The sequence below is a fragment of the Bombina bombina genome, chromosome 10, assembly GCF_027579735.1.
Source record: "Bombina bombina isolate aBomBom1 chromosome 10, aBomBom1.pri, whole genome shotgun sequence".
Lineage (NCBI taxonomy): Eukaryota > Metazoa > Chordata > Amphibia > Anura > Bombinatoridae > Bombina > Bombina bombina.
Genome location: NC_069508.1, coordinates 208,886,833 through 208,899,317, shown reverse-complemented (window position 1 = coordinate 208,899,317; position 12,485 = coordinate 208,886,833).

The window sequence follows — 12,485 nt, the reverse complement described above, 5'->3', positions numbered from 1 at the left end:
AAACTCTGCAAAACAGTGTAAAAAAGCAGTAAACACAACAACATTTTTACAGTAGCATCATAAAGCCTTAGTAACTTTGCACCACTACGCAAATAAACAATTAACCCCTTAATGTAAAAACCAGATTGAAAAAATTTAAAAACCGGTAAAATAACGTTCAGCACCTTGCCACAGCTCTGCTGTGGCGCCTACCTGCCCTTTAATAACGATTTGTGGGGAAAAAACCTCTTTATAGCCCTCAAATACAGCAGGAATCTCTGGAGAAGTAGCTGGATGCTTCTGAGGTAAATAAACTGTGCAACTGAAAATAGCCCCCTCCCACCTCACTCGAAGTTATGGGGCCTAAAAAACACCACAGAGTGTTTCTTAAACTAGCCATGGGGGGGTTAATAACCCTTAAACAAGCCACAAAGACCCCTTAAAGTCCCTCAAAAAAATGTTTTATTTGTAATTAAACCAAAACGTTTTTTCCTATTAGTGTCACCAGTAACTATGAGCCCTTTATGCAAGCTTGGATTCCTCTTTTACTGAATACAGCTTACCTTTCCCTCATGGGGATATTGCCAGCCTTTTCTAGAAATAATACAGTCTGTCTAGAAAAAAATAGACTGAACATACCTTAATGCAGTTTAGCCTGCAAACTGTTCCCCCAACTGAAGTTTTCCTGTACTCTTCAGCCCTTGTGAGAACAGCAGTGGATCTTAGTTACAAAATGCTAAGATCATCATCCTCCTTGCAGAAATCTTCATCCCTTTTCTGCCAGAGAGTAAATAGTACACACCGGTACTATTTAAAATAACAAACTTTTGCTTGACAAAATAAAAACTTAACATTTTTGTCACCACACTCACTTTGCCCTTCCTAGCAGTTAAGCAGGCAGAGAGAATGACTGGGGGGTGGAGCTAAGGGAGGAGCTATATGGACAGCTCTGCTGTGGGTGCTCTCTCTGCCACTTCCTGTAGGGAAGGAGAATATCCCATAAGCATGGATGAATTCGTGGACTCGATACATCTTACAAGAGAAATCATATTTATGCAATATTCACGTTTAATAAAAAGTTATTTACTGTAAATATTTCACATTCCAATGTTCTGCACATAGCAGAATATATACTAAGTATTTATAACTAGATATTTCTATATATCTGTATATATCTATACCTATATATAATCATCTATATTTATATATATATATATATATATATATATATATATATATACACACACATAGGTATAGATATATATTGTACCAAAATACAATCATATACATCTATATATATATATATATATGTATTTATGAATAAACAGAACATATTCTGCTATGTTAAGAATATTGGAATGTGAAATACAGGTATACATCCCTTTACAGCGCTTCGCTAATACAGCGCTTTGTGGAGCTGAAGTTCAACTTCCAAGGATTTTGAAACAGTGCTGTAATCATCGTGAGATTGCGAGAAAAGTGACTGGCACCATTTTTTTATGCGCAGTTCACTCTGTTTACAGCATTACAGTGCAATCTTTGTCTCAGTGCTATAGTCTGGCAAATTTTACTACAGTGATTGTCACTATTTTACAGGTACAGTATTTATTGAATACTAATTGAATACTGTGCTGTGCTAGTGGTAAACTAAACATAGCACTATTGCACCCTTAATATATGTTAGTTCGAACATGTTTTCAAGTTTTTAAACACACTGGCAAGTGAAAAGAAAGCTAAAACCTTGTTTCACTTTTAGGCGGTTTTCACTTTACAGCTGGGCTCCGGTCCCTAACCCGCTGTATGAGCGGGGTATACCTGTATTCATATTTTCGTGGCGGGTTAGCGCACTTGAGAATAGGCAATTGGGATTGTGTGCGAGTTGGGTGTTTGTTTTTTTCCACTTTTTTTGCTCCATTGACTTCTATGTGGGAATTAGTGAACACGCACACAATATTCTTACTTAGGCTTTTTGTGCGTGTTGGGTTAGCACAAAAGCGAAACTACTAATAATAAGCTTACGTCTAGCACAGTTAACGCTCAAGCAGGCATGTTAAATAGCGCTCCACTTGTAATCTGGTCCACAGTGTCCTCCTTCCTAGCCGTCAATCAACTTCCCACTCTTTGCAATGGCTCTAGTGTAGCGCCCGTTTCTGCCATGATAATATTTGAGATCTACAGCTCAATGTATATAAAGTCTTTTAAAGGCTGATCGAATTGGCTCTGGCTATTGCCAATCAGAGTTCATATTTAGGGCTCGATTTACCACCCTCACAAGAACTTGCTCGCCGTAATTTATCAAGCAGCGATCACCAGACCGCTGTTTCCTTAACCTTTTTGCCACCTCTAAGGTTTGAAATTCAATCTCTGCGGTCGAGTCCGACCGAGGAGATTGACAGCTCCTGCCCGCGCGCAAAATTGCGCTTGTGTGCAATGTTGATTACCTGCGAGTAATTTCGCCCCACCACAGGCGAGCTGAGGCATACAGGGGCGTGTATACGTGCCCTTGTACGCCTCAGCTTTGATAAATCTAGCCCTAAGTAGTTTGGGTGCATCTTCGCTGCATCCTTCTTCAGTGTGATAGACTAGAAAAGTCTACCATTGTAATAGGGATACAGATGATTGTCTTTATAGGGATAGGAAAGTCAAAACTAAACCTGCATGATTCGGATAGAGCCGGTCATTTAAACACACTTTTAAATTCACTTCTATTTTCAAATGTGCTTTGTTTTGTTGGTATCCCTTGTTGAAAAATAATATGCACATATCCTACACTAATGGAAGCTGCTGCTGATTGGTGCCTGCACACATTTGTTTCTTGTGATTGGCTAACTAGATGTGTTCAGCTAGCTGCCAGTAGTGCAGTGCTGTTTTTTCAACAAAGGATAACAAGAAGTAAAGTGATAATAGAAGTAAATTGGAAAGTTATTTAAAATTGTATGTTCTATTGAAATAACATTTTAGAGTTTCCTGTCCCTTGAGTCCATCAAGTTCAGCTTTTCCCATATTCCTGCTACTACTGTTGATCCAAAAAGGCAACAAAAAAAATACAAAAAACAAATTGAAGCAAACTCTAATTGCACCTCAAAGGGAAAACTTCTTTCTTGACTCCAAAGCCATCACTGTAGGTAAAATCTCTGTTCTTCAAGTCTCAATGGATGACCACTTGTGCTATTGATAAACAGGTCAGCTGAAAATTGTTTATATGGGCCCTGTGTATAAAGTATATGTATAATAAAATCATATCCCCTCTGAGTGGGGCCGGATTTACTTCTCAGGCGCCTGTAGGTACAGAAATCTGAAGTGCCCCCAGAAAAAAAAAGTGTATTACTCTAGGTATCCAGATGAAATGTCCAGCAGTAGAGTAATTCATATAGGCTACATATGGCCCAAGTTTGTTTATTTATTACGTCCTCCCCTCCTAATAGTACAATCTAGTGCCCCCCTCCACAGTAGATACGCTGTCCTAGGTAAATGTCACATGGTGCTGCTCTCACCAATCACAGTGCAGTGCTTACAATGCATTTTATTCCCCTTGATCATGTACTCAGTGCTGCAGAATAAAAACATTCACAGTATGGCAGTTATTTGCAAAATACTACAACAGTCTCATAACTAAAACTTGGGTGTCACACATATCACATTGCTTGGCCAACATGGATTTTTTTAAAATAAGATCAATAAATGTTTTATTTTTTGTAACTTAGGGGGTGTTAGTTTAGAGGTGGAGGGTTAGGTGTGAGGTAGTTAAGTAGTATAGGCGGTTTGCATTGGGGGGGGGGGGTTTGTGTTGGAATAGGGGTTTATAGGTTAGGGGGGCTTATTGCATTGGGGGGTACATGCTTTAAATTGAATCCACTTCTCTTCTGTATTCTTTCTGAAGAAAAGCTCCTTCCAGTCCATGGGTTATTGAAATGCCCTTAGCCTTCTGAAATTGGCCTTTTTAAAATTAAAGGGGACGTAAACACATTGAGATAAGAATATTTTCAGATATGTAACATCAAAATCTTCTTACCAGCAGTTTGGCAGAAAGAAGATCACATTAACACTTTGTTTAACAAACATTTGTTTGAAGACCTAACTCCTAAGCCCACCTTTTTCCTGATAAGGAACATCCAATAAGAGTTTTACTCCACCAATCTCAGAACTTGCTAAACAGAGAAGTGTAGTGCGAGTGGTGACAAAATCCTCAAGCATGTAAATGGGTTTGAGCTTACTCTGATGTATACTGTGTCACGGAATGTCTATACATATATGTTTGTACATTTTTATTTTGATCATGCATGCAACCAACAGAGCAGTAACTGTGCACAGGCTTTTGCTAAACTGCTCAGTTTGCGCATACACACACTTGCAAACACAAACATTTGCATTCAGATGCCAGGGGTGAGGTGAGGGCAGCCTGAAGAATACTGATAGGGGTGGGTGACGAGGTGTGAACAAAGTAAAAAAAAAAGTGTAGTTAGAATTTTCAGGTAACTTTTAAAAAAAATATTTCAACGTCTAATTTATGCACACAGAGCTTTGGTGATCGTATAGGGGTAATGTCTGCACCAACATGTACTGATTGCAAATTGTTTATACTGTCCCTTTAAGTGTTTTAGTAAAGCTCATAGATTTTTTTTTAATTTAATTACGTTCCACTGAAACCATGTTATGGTCACTATTTCCCAAGTGCTCCCTCAGTTGAATGTTAGAAAAGAGCTGTACATTGTTAGTTATTACTAGATCTGGTTGTGCCTGTGCTAGCGGAGTCATGAAGTTGTCATTTAGCCAGTTCTAACGCTTGTTCCCTTTAGCTGATCCACTAGTCCCAACATCCTAATAAACGTCTTGGTAAGTAATATCTCATATTATCAAAACTTGTGCCATATGTGCTACCTTCTCCATCAGTGATAAATGCTTATCTTCCTCGTCAATATTAATATCTGATAGTCTATAGCATATTCCATATTCTTAGTTCCTGTGCATATTTCTACCCATAAAGCTTCAACATTAGCGCCAGTATAATAATTAATGTCAGGCTTCCATTTAGGTTTAACATATTATAAACCCTCTTTATGTTCCTCTATCCCTCCTAAAAACATATAACCAGTAAAATGAATTGCCCAGTCTAGGGTTTAATCCATCCAGGTTTCTCTAATAGCACTTATGTCATATTATTCATAATCTGCCAATAACTCTAGCCCCTCCTTTATTTTTTACTTTAGCTTCTTGTAGATCGCAAGCAGACATTTAAGGTTACCATCACTCCTTGGTCTATCTTATTCTCTGTGCATTTCCCTGCACCTCCTTCACCAATTCTCTTCTACACTCCCCACTAAAAATAACATTTATGCTTAACTGATAAATTCATTTATTGTTTGATGGTGAGAGTCCATGACACCTGCCCTTGTTTTTCCATAACAGTTGGCAGCAGTACCTGTTTGTACTTTACTTACCCAACTTTCTTACTTCTCCTTCCTCTTGACCATATGTGTGACTAAGGAATCATGGGAAAATGGGAGGAATTAAAGCTCCGTTGTGTGGTGTTTTGCTAACTCCTGTAGGCATGGACTTTAATCGCACTTGTGATGACTTGTGAACTCTCACCATGTTATGAAAGAAATTAGAATTAGCATTTATAATGTCTATAATAGCACCGTGGTTATTTGTAGCTTCCATTTCCAGTTTCCATCTGTTAACAGTTCTACATCATTTTCCAATGGTGTTGATCAATTGATTTTTGTAAAACAAACGAACATTTAGATTTGCACAGATCTTAGTGAGTTTCACTTGCAAAAGAGGATATTTGGCTCTGAAGAGACGAATACCTAAAGCAGCCTCCTTCTTCCGCATTCGGCAGTGAACGAAACTGCTGAACACACATCTCTAATGCATAATCTTCCTGTTTTCTGAACTACTGCTTACCTCACCCCTTGGCCTCCAATAAGTTATCCTTCTCGCTATACTTGCCACCCCATTCAAGTGTCTTTGTCCCTCCCCCCCCAACCATCTAGTCAGCTTCCCAAGCACAGCAGACCCTCTTTCATTCAGGTGCAAACCATTGTGACTAAAAATATTGTACACAAGTGCGAAAGCAACTCAACTCTAAATTACCAAATCCCTCCTCCTTATACTAAGACTTCAGCAACTTATTAAGCTCCCCGATTTCCTGATCTGAAAATACTACCTTTGAGGTCCTATTCTTAAAGCAATAGTAAAGTGAATATTAAACTGTCATGCAAATTTAAACTTCTATGTTCTAATTTGCTTCATTCTCTTGGTATTCTTTGTTGAAAAGCATACCTAGGTAGGCTCAGGAGCAGCAGTGCACCACTGGGAGTTAGCTGCTGATTAGTGGCTGCACATATAAACATCTTGGTAATGGCTAAACAATGTTTTCAGTTAGCTCTCGGCAATGCTATGCTGCTCCTTCAACAAAGGATACCAACAAAAACATAATTTATGCTTACCTGATAAATTCCTTTCTTCTGTAGTGTGATCAGTCCACGGGTCATCATTACTTCTGGGATATTACTCCTCCCCAACAGGAAGTGCAAGAGGATTCACCCAGCAGAGCTGCATATAGCTCCTCCCCTCTACGTCACTCCCAGTCATTCGACCAAGGACCAACGAGAAAGGAAAAGCCAAGGGTGAAGTGGTGACTGGAGTATAAATTAAAAAATATTTACCTGCCTTAAAAAAAGGGCGGGCCGTGGACTGATCACACTACAGAAGAAAGGAATTTATCAGGTAAGCATAAATTATGTTTTCTTCTGTTAAGTGTGATCAGTCCACGGGTCATCATTACTTCTGGGATACCAATACCAAAGCAAAAGTACACGGATGACGGGAGGGATAGGCAGGCTCTTTATACAGAAGGAACCACTGCCTGAAGAACCTTTCTCCCAAAAATAGCCTCCGATGAAGCAAAAGTGTCAAATTTGTAAAATTTGGAAAAAGTATGAAGCGAAGACCAAGTTGCAGCCTTGCAAATCTGTTCAACAGAGGCCTCATTCTTGAAGGCCCAAGTGGAAGCCACAGCTCTAGTGGAATGAGCTGTAATTCTTTCAGGAGGCTGCTGTCCAGCAGTCTCATAAGCTAAACGAATTATGCTACGAAGCCAAAAAGAAAGAGAGGTAGCGGAAGCTTTTTGACCTCTCCTCTGCCCAGAGTAAATGACAAACAGAGAAGACGTTTGTCGAAATTCCTTAGTTGCCTGTAAGTAAAATTTTAGAGCACGGACTACATCCAGGTTGTGCAGTAGACGTTCCTTCTTTGAAGAAGGATTTGGGCATAAAGAAGGAACAACAATCTCTTGATTGATATTCCTGTTAGTAACTACCTTAGGTAAGAACCCAGGTTTAGTACGCAGGACTACCTTATCCGAATGAAAAATCAAATAAGGAGAATCACAATGTAAGGCTGATAATTCAGAGACTCTTCGAGCCGAGGAAATAGCCATTAAAAATAGAACTTTCCAAGATAACAACTTTATATCAATGGAATGAAGGGGTTCAAACGGAACGCCCTGTAAAACATTAAGAACAAGGTTTAAACTCCATGGTGGAGCAACAGTTTTAAACACAGGCTTAATTCTGGCCAAAGCCTGACAAAAAGCCTGGACGTCAGGAACTTCTGACAGACGTTTGTGTAACAGAATGGACAGAGCTGAGATCTGTCCCTTTAATGAACTAGCAGATAAACCCTTTTCTAAACCTTCTTGTAGAAAAGACAATATCCTAGGAATCCTAACCTTACTCCAAGAGTAACCTTTGGATTCACACCAATATAGGTATTTACACCATATCTTATGGTAAATCTTTCTGGTAACAGGTTTCCTAGCCTGTATTAAGGTATCAATAACTGACTCAGAAAACCCACGTCTTGATAAAATCAAGCGTTCAATTTCCAAGCAGTCAGCTTCAGAGAAGTTAGATTTTGATGTTTGAAGGGACCCTGTATCAGAAGGTCCTGCTTCAGAGGTAGAGACCAAGGTGGACAGGATGACATGTCCACCAGGTCTGCATACCAAGTCCTGCGTGGCCACGCAGGTGCTATTAGAATCACTGATGCTCTCTCTTGTTTGATTCTGGCAATCAATCGAGGAAGCAACGGGAAGGGTGGAAACACGTAAGCCATCCTGAAGTCCCAAGGTGCTGTCAGAGCATCTATCAGGACTGCTCCTGGATCCCTGGATCTGGACCCGTAACGAGGAAGCTTGGCGTTCTGTCGAGACGCCATGAGATCTATCTCTGGTTTGCCCCAACGTCGCAGTATTTGGGCAAAGACCTCCGGATGAAGTTCCCACTCCCCCGGATGAAAAGTCTGACGACTTAAGAAATCCGCCTCCCAGTTCTCCACTCCCGGGATGTGGATTGCTGACAGGTGGCAAGAGTGAGACTCTGCCCAGAGAATTATCTTTGATACTTCCATCATAGCTAGGGAGCTTCTTGTCCCTCGATGATGGTTGATGTGAGCAACAGTCGTGATGTTGTCCGACTGAAACCTGATGAACCCCCGAGTTGTCAACTGGGGCCAAGCCAGGAGGGCATTGAGAACTGCTCTCAATTCCAGAATGTTTATTGGCAGGAGACTCTCCTCCTGACTCCATTGTCCCTGAGCCTTCAGAGAATTCCAGACGGCACCCCAACCTAGAAGGCTGGCGTCTGTTGTTACAATTGTCCAGTCTGGTCTGCTGAACGGCATCCCCCTGGACAGATGTGGCCGAGAAAGCCACCATAGAAGAGAATTTCTGGTCTCTTGATTCAGAGAAGGGGATAAGTCTGAGTAATCCCCATTCCACTGACTTAGCATGCACAGTTGCAGTGGTCTGAGGTGTAAGCGTGCAAAGGGTACTATGTCCATTGCCGCTACCATTAAGCCGATTACCTCCATGCATTGAGCCACTGACGGGTGTTGAATGGAATGTAGGGTGCGGCAAGCACTTTGAAGTCTTGTTAGCCTGTCCTCTGTCAGGTAAATCTTCATTTCTACAGAATCTATAAGAGTCCCCAGGAAGGGAACTCTTGTGAGTGGAACGAGTGAACTCTTCTTTTCGTTCACCTTCCATCCATGTGACCTTAGAAATGCAGGAACTAACTCTGTATGAGACTTGGCAGTTTGAAAGCTTGAAGCTTGTATCAGAATGTCGTCTAGGTATAGAGCTACCGAGATTCCCCGCGGTCTTAGTACCGCCAGAAGAGCACCCAGAACCTTTGTGAAGATTCTTGGAGCTGTAGCCAATCCGAATGGAAGCGCCACAAACTGGTAATGCCTGTCTAGGAAGGCAAACCTTAGGTACCGATAATGATCTTTGTGAATCGGTATGTGAAGGTAAGCATCTTTTAAATCTACAGTGGTCATGTACTGACCCTCTTGGATCATAGGTAAAATTGTCCGAATAGTCTCCATCTTGAACGATGGAACTCTTAGGAATTTGTTTAGGATCTTTAAGTCCAGGATTGGTCTGAAAGTTCCCTCTTTTTTGGGAACCACAAACAGATTTGAGTAAAACCCCTGTCCCTGTTCCGATCGTGGAACTGGATAGATTACTCCCATTAACAAGAGCTCTTGTACGCAGCGTAGAAACGCCTCTTTCTTTGTCTGGATTGTTGACAATCTTGACAGATGAAATCTCTCTCTTGGAGGAGAGTATTTGAAGTCCAGAAGGTATCCCTGAGATATTATCTCTAGCGCCCAGGGATCCTGGACATCTCTTGCCCAAGCCTGGGCGAAGAGAGAAAGTCTGCCCCCCACTAGATCCGATCCCGGATCGGGGGCCCTCAATTCATGCTGTTTTAGGGGCAGCAGCAGGTTTCCTGGCCTGCTTGCCCTTGTTCCAGGACTGGTTAGGTTTCCAGCCTTGTCTGTAGCGAGCAACAGCTCCTTCCTGTTTCGGTGCAGAGGAAGTTGATGCTGCTCCTGCTTTGAAATTACGAAAGGAACGAAAATTAGACTGTCTAGCCTTAACTTTGGCTTTGTCCTGAGGCAGGGCATGGCCTTTACCTCCAATGTCAGCGATAATCTCTTTCAACCCGGGCCCGAATAAGGTCTGCCCTTTGAAAGGTATATTAAGCAATTTAGACTTAGAAGTAACATCAGCTGACCAGGATTTTAGCCACAGCGCCCTGCGTGCCTGAATGGCGAATCCTGAATTCTTCGCCGTAAGTTTAGTAAGATGTACTACGGCCTCCGAAATGAATGAATTAGCTAGTTTAAGGACTCTAAGCCTGTCCGTAATGTCGTCCAGAGTAGCTGAACCAATGTTCTCTTCCAGAGACTCAATCCAGAATGCCGCTGCAGCCGTGATCGGCGCAATGCATGCAAGGGGTTGCAATATAAAACCTTGTTGAACAAACATTTTCTTAAGGTAACCCTCTAACTTTTTATCCATTGGATCTGAAAAAGCACAGCTATCCTCCACCGGGATAGTGGTACGCTTAGCTAAGGTAGAAACTGCTCCCTCCACCTTAGGGACCGTTTGCCATAAGTCCCTTGTGGTGGCGTCTATTGGAAACATTTTTCTAAATATCGGAGGGGGTGAGAACGGCACACCGGGTCTATCCCACTCCTTAGTAACAATTTCAGTAAGTCTCTTAGGTATAGGAAAAACCTCAGTACTCGTCGGTACCGCAAAATATTTATCCAACCTACACATTTTCTCTGGTATTGCAACTGTGTTACAATCATTCAGAGCCGCTAACACCTCCCCTAGTAATACACGGAGGTTTTCCAGTTTAAATTTAAAATTTGAAATATCTGAATCCAGTCTGTTTGGATCAGAACCGTCACCCACAGAATGAAGCTCTCCGTCCTCATGTTCTGCCACCTGTGACGCAGTGTCTGACATGGCCCTAATATTATCAGCGCACTCTGTTCTCACCCCAGAGTGATCACGCTTACCTCTTAGTTCTGGTAATTTAGCCAAAACCTCAGTCATAACAGTAGCCATATCCTGTAATGTGATTTGTAATGGCCACCCAGATGTACTCGGCGCTACAATATCACGCACCTCCCTCTGAGCGGGAGATGTAGGTACTGACACGTGAGGCGAGTTAGTCGGCATAACTCTCCCCTCGTTGTTTGGTGAAATTTGTTCAATTTGTACAGATTGACTTTTATTTAAAGTAGCATCAATACAGTTAGTACATAAATTTCTATTGGGCTCCACTTTGGCATTGCAACAAATGACACAGGTATCATCCTCTGAATCAGACATGTTTAACACACTAGCAAATAAACTTGCAACTTGGAAATACAATTCAATTAGAATAATATTAAAACGTACTGTGCCTTTAAGAAGCACAGAAGATCTATGACAGTTGAAAATTAATAAATTGAAACAGTTATAGCCTCAATCCTTGTAAACAACACAACTTTAGCAAAGGTTTAATCCCATTAGCAAAGATAACAAATTCTGAAAGCAGGAAACAAATTACAGAATAAACGTTTTTTTATCTCAGTCAAACTACAATTCTCACAGCTCTGCTGAGAGAAATTACCTCCCTCAAAATAAGTTTTGAAGACCCCTGAGCTCTGTAGAGATGAACCGGATCATGCAGGGAATACAATGAGTTGCTGACTGAAATATTTGATGAGTAGTAAAAGCGCCAAAAAACGGCCCCTCCCCCTCACACACAGCAGTGAGGGAGAACAGAAACTGTCAGAAAACAGATTAAGCAACTGCCAAGTGGAAAAATAGTGCCCAAACATTTATTCACTCAGTACCTCAGTAAATGAAAACGATTTTACATTCCAGCAAAAACGTTAAACATAATCTCTAGTTATTAAACAGCTTTATGTATTTCTTACAGTGTAATTCTAGTGAAGTACCATTCCCCAGAATACTGAAGTGTAAAGTATACATACATGACATTATATCGGTATGGCAGGATTTTCTCATCAATTCCATTGTCAGAAAATAAAAGCTGCTACATACCTCTATGCAGATTCATCTGCCCGCTGTCCCCTGATCTGAAGTTTACCTCTCCTCAGATGGCCGAGAAACAGCAATATGATCTTAACTACTCCGGCTAAAATCATAACAAAAACTCTGGTAGATTCTTCTTCAAACTCTGCCAGAGAGGTAATAACACACTCCGGTGCTATTTTAAAATAACAAACTTTTGATTGAAGATATAAAACTAAGTATAATCACCATAGTCCTCTCACACATCCTATCTAGTCGTTGGGTGCAAGAGAATGACTGGGAGTGACGTAGAGGGGAGGAGCTATATGCAGCTCTGCTGGGTGAATCCTCTTGCACTTCCTGTTGGGGAGGAGTAATATCCCAGAAGTAATGATGACCCGTGGACTGATCACACTTAACAGAAGAAATGAAGCATATTTGATAATGGAAGTAAATTGGAAAGTTGTTTAAAATGGAATGTTCTTTCCGAAACATGAAATCAGTTTTGGGGTTTCATGTCCCATTAAGCTGGCTTCTTAATAGCCTAAATTCATTCTTTAGGATCCTCCAAATTCCACTGACTTTGTGACTGGTCAAGTAAGGACCATGACAGCCT